Raw genomic sequence first — 9108 nt, 5'->3', positions numbered from 1 at the left:
CCTTCTGCCTCCATCATTTTATAAAGAATGCATTTTTTTTTGAAAGGTTTATGTTTCTTCTTATACACCCATTAGTGCCAAAGTTTGAACACCTTTACTAATAATCAATTCGTATCCAATGGGAATTGTAGATCAAAAAATAGTGTCTCCAAAGACACTCCCACCAGCATACAAATTTGATTGCATCTGCACATTCAAACATCTTTCATTTGATTTTCTTGCCTTATTTGAGATTGGTATTATCTCTACCTTACTTTGCCAATCTTTGAAATTAAAAGAAGTGGCATAAACTACACATTAATATGCATGCCAAAGCACCATATACCTCCCTTTCTATGTGTCAAGTTACCATATTATAACTTCTATTTTCAATAAGAAGACACATTGTCTTGTGCTAACCCGCATTCAATGACTAAGGGCGACTTACTATAAATTCATCAGTCTTAAATTCAAGAGAATTCACTCCTTTTGGAAAATATACTCATCAAAATGATTCCCTAGAAATTCTTAAGTTATTTATTTATGTTTTGCATCTATCCATTAAATACTAATAAGTAATCAAAGTTACAATATTTATTGAAGATATTGCAAGCAGTCAGTAAGGTCCCAAGTGGACTTAGCTAATTTTTCTCAAACTGATTCAATTGATTCATCAACTAAATCCAAGAGTCTTTACACTATTTTATTTTTTAATTTGATAATATTCAACACCATTTTATGACTTAGATCTTGAAAAATTGACAACCTTGCAAAATGCCACAGACAAGCCAAATGTCCTCTTTGACAGCTTCAAAAAGTGATGAAAATAAGTAAACAGGGGCCCAACTTCTGACACATTTATTTACTATTCCACATAATTACATACTAATTTTTTTTGTCTAATGACTATATCAAGATCAAAAGAAATTAATTTTTGAAGATTCCCATTTGAATTTACTCTAGATTCTGACATGTTAGAAACAACAAATTGCATGTGCTTGACCTCAAACACCAATCAAACAACCACTTGTGAACTTGAAACCTTGGGCAAATGTTCATTTTGACATTGAGAATATGAGGGTGCATTTTTGGCTCATGATGCATAAATAGGCAGAAATGGCGAGCATGCAAAGTTAGCTCTTGAAACTTTTAGAATTGGGTTTACTATCAAAACAAAGATTCTTGTAAATGGAATGCACCTAGAGAAGTGTGCAAATGGATTCATGAAAAAATGAAAACTGGCATTCTTAGAATATTTTTAGTGTAGAAAACATTGGTATAATGGGGTTAGACACATATATAATAGGTTTAAAGTTATAACATCACAAACATGCCTAGTGATCAATTTGCAAATATGATTACTAGTAAAAATTTAAAATTTGCAAATGGAATCACAATTGAAAACGAGTCAAAGAGATTCTTCATAAGCTCAAACATGGAATATAGAATTTCTTTGACCCCTAGAATGTAGTGGTGAAAGAAGCTTGACATTTTTTATTAATTGGGTCAAAGTTAAACTCAATCAAACATGGCTTCCGAGATTTTTGGGCTAAGTGCAACAACGTGACAGAAATTAACAACCAACTTTGGGGAGATACAAAACCTATCAAAACATGTTGTAGTGACCTAAAAATTAAAACATAGGTTCTTTGATGTATATGCTAAATTTTTTGAAAGTGGTGGGCCATGAAAATTTAATTGGTTGCAAAATATTTAAATGAAAACTAGCCCTCTGGACATAGTTTGACGTAGGCAAAAATACAAATTTCTCTAATACTCCAAATGATATATTACAAAATGATTCAAAATTGCAACCTAACAACCTAAGATGCATGTATATACTAAATTCAATGCACATAACACTGGAAATACATCATATGACTTCAAAATGATAGTTGGGTAAGTATGCATGAAAATTAATTATAAGGGGTACTTTTTGCAAAGTTTTCAAATATGGTACTCAAAATCCTTGTGGATTCTTGAGTTCTGACACATACCAAATAAAATTTATGAGAGTTTGAAGGTAAAAAAGAAGAGATAAATTGAAGAAGATAAAAAGATAAGAGAAAATTCTATTCAAAAGGTTTTCCTTTCAGATGATAAAAGAAAAACTCCAAGACATTATGAGAAGATTAATGTCCAAATAAGACAAGAATAATATAGATAATAGGAGAAGTATATGGGGAAGTAATAGAAGAGATTAAAGAAGCAATAGTGAAAGTAAAGAATGAACTTAATACACTAGTAGATCAGGCACAAGACAATACAGTTAATCTCAAATTGGTTTTGACATATGAGTGACAATACAATTAAGTTATTTATCAGATATAACTTAGTTCATGCCAAAAAAGTAATGTATGTTGAGCATAGGTTGTCAAATAGTATATGCCAAGTGAGATATAAAGTATGTGTTGAGCAACTATAAGTGTCAAGTCACTCAAGCAGGAAGCAAACAATTGATGCTAAGTAATTTAGATGCTAAGTGATTAATGGATGTTGAGTCATTCGGAGGCCAAGCTACAACATTGAAGATATAGTGGATGCTGAGCATCAGAGACTTCAAGTGTCGAGTAAAACAATTTTGGACATAGTTGTTTGTAATGACACAAACTTATATGTAAACCATATTTGAGCCGACTTAAGGATTATTTTGTGATTCTAGATGATAAGAATGAATCTATATTGAGGATCCCTATGTAGTACATGCAACCAATTAGTTAAAGGGATGGATTAAGTGGAAAAATGGCTGAATCATAATCATTGATTCATACCTAACCCTAAGTCACCTAAGTCTTCTTAAGGAAGGAAAACCCTTACATATTGTATGTGTAGAGAGAGAAATTTACATGCATACACAAAGAATTCATGATGGCTAAGGAGTTGTGAATTGAGATATACATTATAGAATTGGTTAGAAGAGAACAAAGGAAAAATGTTAGAGGACAAAAGTGACACATATGATCATAGAGGATGAAGGATACATGCAAAGAGGTGATCTATTATCTAGCAATAGAGTGCTAACTATAGGATCATTGCTGAGACATTCTAACAGGTGAATCAATTTAAATCTCTTAACATAGTAGTCCTAATAGGCTATTGTAAATTCTTTAACAAGGTTCTTACTTCATTATAAGTTTAAGTCCTTTAATCAGGCACACTTCCAATAGGGTGTTGAAATCCTTTAATAGGGTAAGATCTAATAATCTTGTAAGCCTTTAACAAGCTAGACATTTCATAGGGTAGATCATAGTTTATGATCAAACATTGTAACCTTCATTGGATACAATTTACAACTACAACTGATGCAAGAATATCTTGCATGTAAGAGAAATCTTGCATAACCCAAAAAATATTTTCTTTTCAATCTTTTCTATTTTAATATGGAAGTAGATAGAGCGGTTACTATTTATGAGAACTTGCTATTTTTAGTAATTTTTTCATATGAGCTTAAAATGTTTTCATTTTCTATAGGAAGGTTAATTTTAGAGTTATAAGCCTAACATAAAAATATCATTGCTCTAGCTTAAGTATCAGAGAAGTTATTGTAGATTTTCAGTGGAAAAATTTGTAGAAAAATCTTCAAGCTCACCATTGGAGGCCTTAGAGTGCCTAGATGAGGTACAAATACCTAATAGAGGGGCACTTGTTCCATTATGTTCCTATAAATCAAAAGTTGGCATTTTCAAAATGTGGTTATAGTAGCCAATCAAAACAATGATTCGAGAGTTATGGCCTTCCGAAGTTGGGATACCTAAAATATCTAAACTAATTCTCAAAGATGTATTGGGCTGACACTATGCGTATTGCTAGGGTCTGTTAGCCCTAGGTATTAAGTTTTATTAGCTAGAACCTTCCCAGGCGGCATAAAATTGCCTATTTAAGAAAAGCACAAACATTGTCTAGGATAGCTTTGGGTGATAGTTTGTAGCTTGTCTTATAAATTATTGTAACGAAGGAAACCATTTAGGTTAGCATATTGTACTTGTTAAAATTCCACATTTGTAGTGCAAATAAAAAGTCCATAATTTGGTCTTGCATTTTCTATTGTTTCTTTATTTTTGTTATGAGTTTATGGTTTTAAGGGGAGCACCCTTCGTCAATTGGTATTAGAGCTAGAGTTCTTGAGTGTGTGGACAAATCACTGACTATGAGGTAGTTCACACTAGTATCATGGTTTTGGCTGAGTGTGTAGAGAGGTTGTCGATTGTGAGGTAGTTTTCACTAGGGTTTTAGTGGAAGTGCAAAAAATGCCTCCACAAAGAGAGTGTGATAGAAGAGCTATAGGTGTTACACCTAAGGGTTTTTGAGCCCTCCAAAGACAAATGCAAGCATTGGAAGAAAAAATGTAGAGAGGAATAAATATTCCCCTAAGAGATGAAAGTGAGGATGAGGATTAAGTAGAAAAAAATGCCAAAGTAGAGGTAGTTATAAACCCAGAGGAAGAGAGTCTTTTTAGGGCCATTTCCAAGATTGGAAAAAGAACTAAGTTTGAGGTTCCCACATTTTTGGGAAATCTTAACCCAAAGAGCAGATTGATTGGATCAATGAACTAGAGGAGTACTTTGAGTATGAAGATATTGAGGATCTAGTTAAGGTCAAGTTTGTGAAGGCAATATTGAAGGGACATGAATAGAACTGGTGGTAAGGGGTTTAGTTGGAGTGAAATAGAAAGGAAAAGGACAAAATCACTAGATGGAATCATATGATAGCTAAACTAAAGTGACAATTCATTCCTATGGATTATGAGCTTGATCTATTAAAGAAAATGTAAGGAATGAAGCAAGCAAGATAATCTTTTCAAGAGTATACCAAAGAGTTCTATTAAGTTCTCATTAGAACTGACAATGTAGAAGCTGATAAGGAGAAAGTCTCCTTCTATCTTAATGGGTTACGAACAAGCATTTAGGATGAGCTAAGTCTAGTTTGGATGAATAGTATTGAGGAGGCATACCAATTTTCCCTAAGGGTTGAGAAGAAACTAAGTAAGAAGTTTGATAACAAGAATAGTGGAAGAGGTCATGGTGGAAGATTTGGTGAACGATCTTTTGCTAGCTGTATTAATGATCAGAAGAACAAAGATGAGGTTGGAAGTAGCATTCAGAACTAGAGGGGAAACAATTCCAATCATTTTTAGGATCTAAATAATAGAGATTAGAGAGGAAGAAGTAGAGGACAAGGATCTGGAAGAGGAGGCTACCATGGGAAATGTTTTCACTATAGAGAAGAAGGGTTTAGAGCATTTGAATGTTCCCATTTCCAAGGAAGAAAAGATTGGAGAGCAAAAGGCCAAGCTAGAGTTGCACATGTTGATGAAGATATTAGATCCTCACATTCTAAAGATGCTGAAAGAGGAGAAGTCCTAGTTAACAAAAGAGTCTTGTTGAGTGGTGAGAATGAACCTAATCAAAGAAGAAGCTTGTTTCACACAAAGTGAAGATGTGTAGATAAATGTTGTGATGTGATCATTGATGGTGAAAGTACTAAAAAATCTAGTGTCAGAAATAATGGTCACCAAGTTGAAGCTAAAGAGGCAGAAATACCCACATCCATATCATATTCCTTAGGTCAAATATGACAACAAGGTCATGCTTAATGAGTAGTGTTCAATAAAGTTCAAGATTGGAAGCTACCAGGATGAGGTACTTTGTGATATCATACCTATGGACATATGTCATATGTCACTAGGTAGGCCATGGTAGTTTGACATGCATGCTATACACGATGGGCAAGAAAATACTTATACTCTGACCAAGGATGCAGTGAAATGTAAATTGAAGCCATTGAAGGATAAAGAAGAAAATGTATGTAGTGCTACTAGAATATGTTTTGTTTATGGAAAAGAGTTTCTCAAAGGTATGAAGCATGAGCATATGTGTTTTTCTATAATTCCAAAAGATAGTAAAGAAGAAGTAGAGGAGGTACCTATAAAAGTTGCAGATATGTTGAAAGAGTTTTTTGATATTGTATCGCATAATGTACCAAATGGATTGCCCCCAATGAGGAAGATCAATCACCAGATGGATTTGGTCCTAGGAACCATTTTGCTAAACAGGAAATGCACAAAATGACACCAACAGAAAGTGAAGAGTTGAACATACAAGTTCATGAGTTTTTTTAGAAGGGGTTGATTCAAGAGAGTCTAAGTCCATGTGCTATACTAGCAATATTAGCACCAACGAAGAATGGAGAATGGAGTATGTGCCTATATTTTCACACTATCAACAAGATTACAATCAAGTGTAGATTTCTATTGCTAAGGATGGATGATATTATGGACTATTTGAGTGGGCTTGAGTATTTCACAAAGATAGATCTAAAGAGTGGATACTATCAAATTCATATCAGAGAAGGTGATGAGTGGAAGACTAATTTCAGGACCAAGAAATGACTATATGAGTGGTTAGTCATGCCTTTTTGGGCTAACCAATGCACCAAGAACTTTCATGAGGCTAATGAATGTGGTACTGAAGGAGTTTTTGGGTATGTTTTTCATTGTTTACCTAGATCATATATTGATCTTTAGTAAGAGATTGGAGGAGCATTTGATTCATATTTACAAGGTGTTTGATAAGTTGAGGGAAGAAAAGTTGTTGATAAACCTAAAGAAGTGCAGTTTTGTAAAGAGAGAATTGGTGTACCTAGGATTTGTAGTCTTAGCAAAAGGTCTTAAAATGGACCTAGAGAAAGTGAAGGCTATCATTGAGTGGCCTACTCCAAGGAGTGTGATAAAGGTAAGATGTTTTCATGGATTGGCTAGTTTTTACAAAAAGTTCATAAGAGGTTTTAGCAGTATTTGTGGACCCTTGACTGAAACAATGAGAGGGGATACAAAAGAATTTAAGTGGAATGTAGGAGTAGATAAGAGTTTTAATTTGTGGAAACAAAAAGCCATTGAGAAACTTTTTTTAGCACTTCTAGATTTTAATAAGGTGTTTCAAGTAGACTATGATGCTAGTGGTATTGCAGTAGGAGCTATTATGAGCCAAGAAGGAAGACTTGTTGCTTATTTTAGTGAGAAATTGAATGATGCAAAAAGAAAATATTCTATTTATGATCAGGAATTTTATGCTATAGTTCAAGCATTGAAGAAGTGGAGACAATATCTTCTTCCTAAGGAGTTTGTTTTGTATACTGATCATCAAGCTTTGTAATATTTAAATAGTCAAGAAAAATTGAACCAAAGGCATTTGAAGTGTGTTGAATTTTTGCAGAGTTATACATTTGTTTTGAAACACAGGAGTGGGAAGTCTAACTAGTTGTAGATGCTTTTAGTAGAAGAAAAATTTTGTTGACAAAAATGAAGCTAGAGGTGGTTGGGTCCAAGGAACTCAGTACTTTGTATCCAAATGATCCTATTTTGGTGAAGTGTGGAAGGCTTGTACAAAACCTATTAAACTTGATAGGACAAAGTGGTTGGATTTCATGATCTAGGATAGTATGCTATTTAAAGGAAGCTAGTTGTGCATTCCCAGAAGTTTAATGAGAGAGAATCTCATCAAGGAGAAGCATAGTGGAGGGTTGGTTAGACATTTTGGCATAAATAAAACCATTACTATGGTTGCTAAAAATTATTACTAGCCATAATTGTAGCAAGATTTGAAGAAGTTTGCATAAAGTTGTAGAGTATGTAAGACGAAAAAAGGCATAAAGAAAAATATAGGGTTGCATTAGCCATTACCTATACCAGAGAAGTTGTGGGAGGATGTTAGCATGGATTTTGTTCTTGGATTACTGAGGACTCAGTGCAAGCATGATTCTATTTTTGTGGTGGTTGACAAGTTTTCAAAGATGGCACATTTTATTCCTTGCAAGAAGACTAGTGATGTTGTTCATGTGGAAGAGTTGTTTTCCAAAGAAGTGGTGAGATTACATGGTCTGCCAAAGAGTATAGTTTTAGATTGAGATACCAAAATTGTTGGGTATTTCTGGCATACATTATGGAAGAAGTTGAAGACGGATTTGAAGTTCAATTCATCACATCATCCATAGACTGATGGATAGATAGAAGTTGTGAATCATAGTTTGGGAAACTTGCTGAGATGCTTGGTTGGAGATAAACCAAGATTATGGAATATTATTTTACCATAGGAAGAATTTTCATATAATAATTTTATCAATAGAAGTATTGGTAAATCACCATTCCATATTATATATGGGAGTAGTCCTAGAAATGCTTCTGAATTGAGGTAGTTGAATAAAGGAGAGATAAGTAGTGTTGAAGCAAAAGAATTTGCTTAACATTTGAAGAACATCCATTAGGAGGTGAGGAAACACATCATGAAGATGAATACATAGTACAAGTCTAAGGTAGATGTGAACAAGAGGAATAAGGAATTTTAGGTTGGAGATGAAGTCACAGTTTATTTGAGGAAGGAGTATTTTCCAGTGGGTACATATAATAAGCTAAAGATGAAGAAGTTTGGAGCATGCAAGATAGTGAAAAAGCATGTTTCTAGAAATGCTTATGAAGTAGAGTTTCCTGGTGAATTGAATATTTCACCATCATTTAATATTTTAGATTTGATAGAGTATTATGAAGAAGGTTATGGAGATGAAGTTGTAGAAACACAGTGGAGCATTCTAGTAGCTAGTTTGGCTACAAAGGATATTGAGGAGATGCTAGATAGTCATGTTGGAAAAAGTACTAGGAATAGTACTTATGAGGAATATCAAGTCAAATGGAAAGGGAGGCTAGTTGAGGATTCATCATGGCTAGCAAAGGAGGAGGTTGACTGTCTTGGTTTTCCTTTGAACATCTGAGACATGACAGGGTCACTTCTCAAGTTATCCCAGGTGTCTAATGCAGGAGCATCCTGGATGTAAGAGAAATCTTGCATCACCCAAAAAATATTTTCTTTTTAGTCTTTTCTATTTTAATAAGGACTAGTAGATAGGGTGGCTACTCTTTATGGGAACTTGCTATTTTAGTAAGTTTTTCATATGAGCTTGAAATGTTCTCATTTTCTACAAGAAGGTTAATTTTAGAGTTATAAGCCTACCATAAAAATGTCATTTCTCTAGCTTAAGTATCAGATAAGTTGGTGTGGATTTTTGGTGGAAAAATATGTAGAAAAATATTCAAGATCACCATTGGAGTCCTTAGAGTGCCTAGATGAGGTTTGAAAACTC

The sequence above is a fragment of the Cupressus sempervirens genome, chromosome 3 (assembly GCF_028749045.1).
Source record: "Cupressus sempervirens isolate cs-2001-9-10 chromosome 3, ASM2874904v1, whole genome shotgun sequence".
Lineage (NCBI taxonomy): Eukaryota > Viridiplantae > Streptophyta > Pinopsida > Cupressales > Cupressaceae > Cupressus > Cupressus sempervirens.
The sequence above is the reverse complement of the archived record's forward strand: the minus strand, read 5'-3'. Positions refer to the sequence as shown.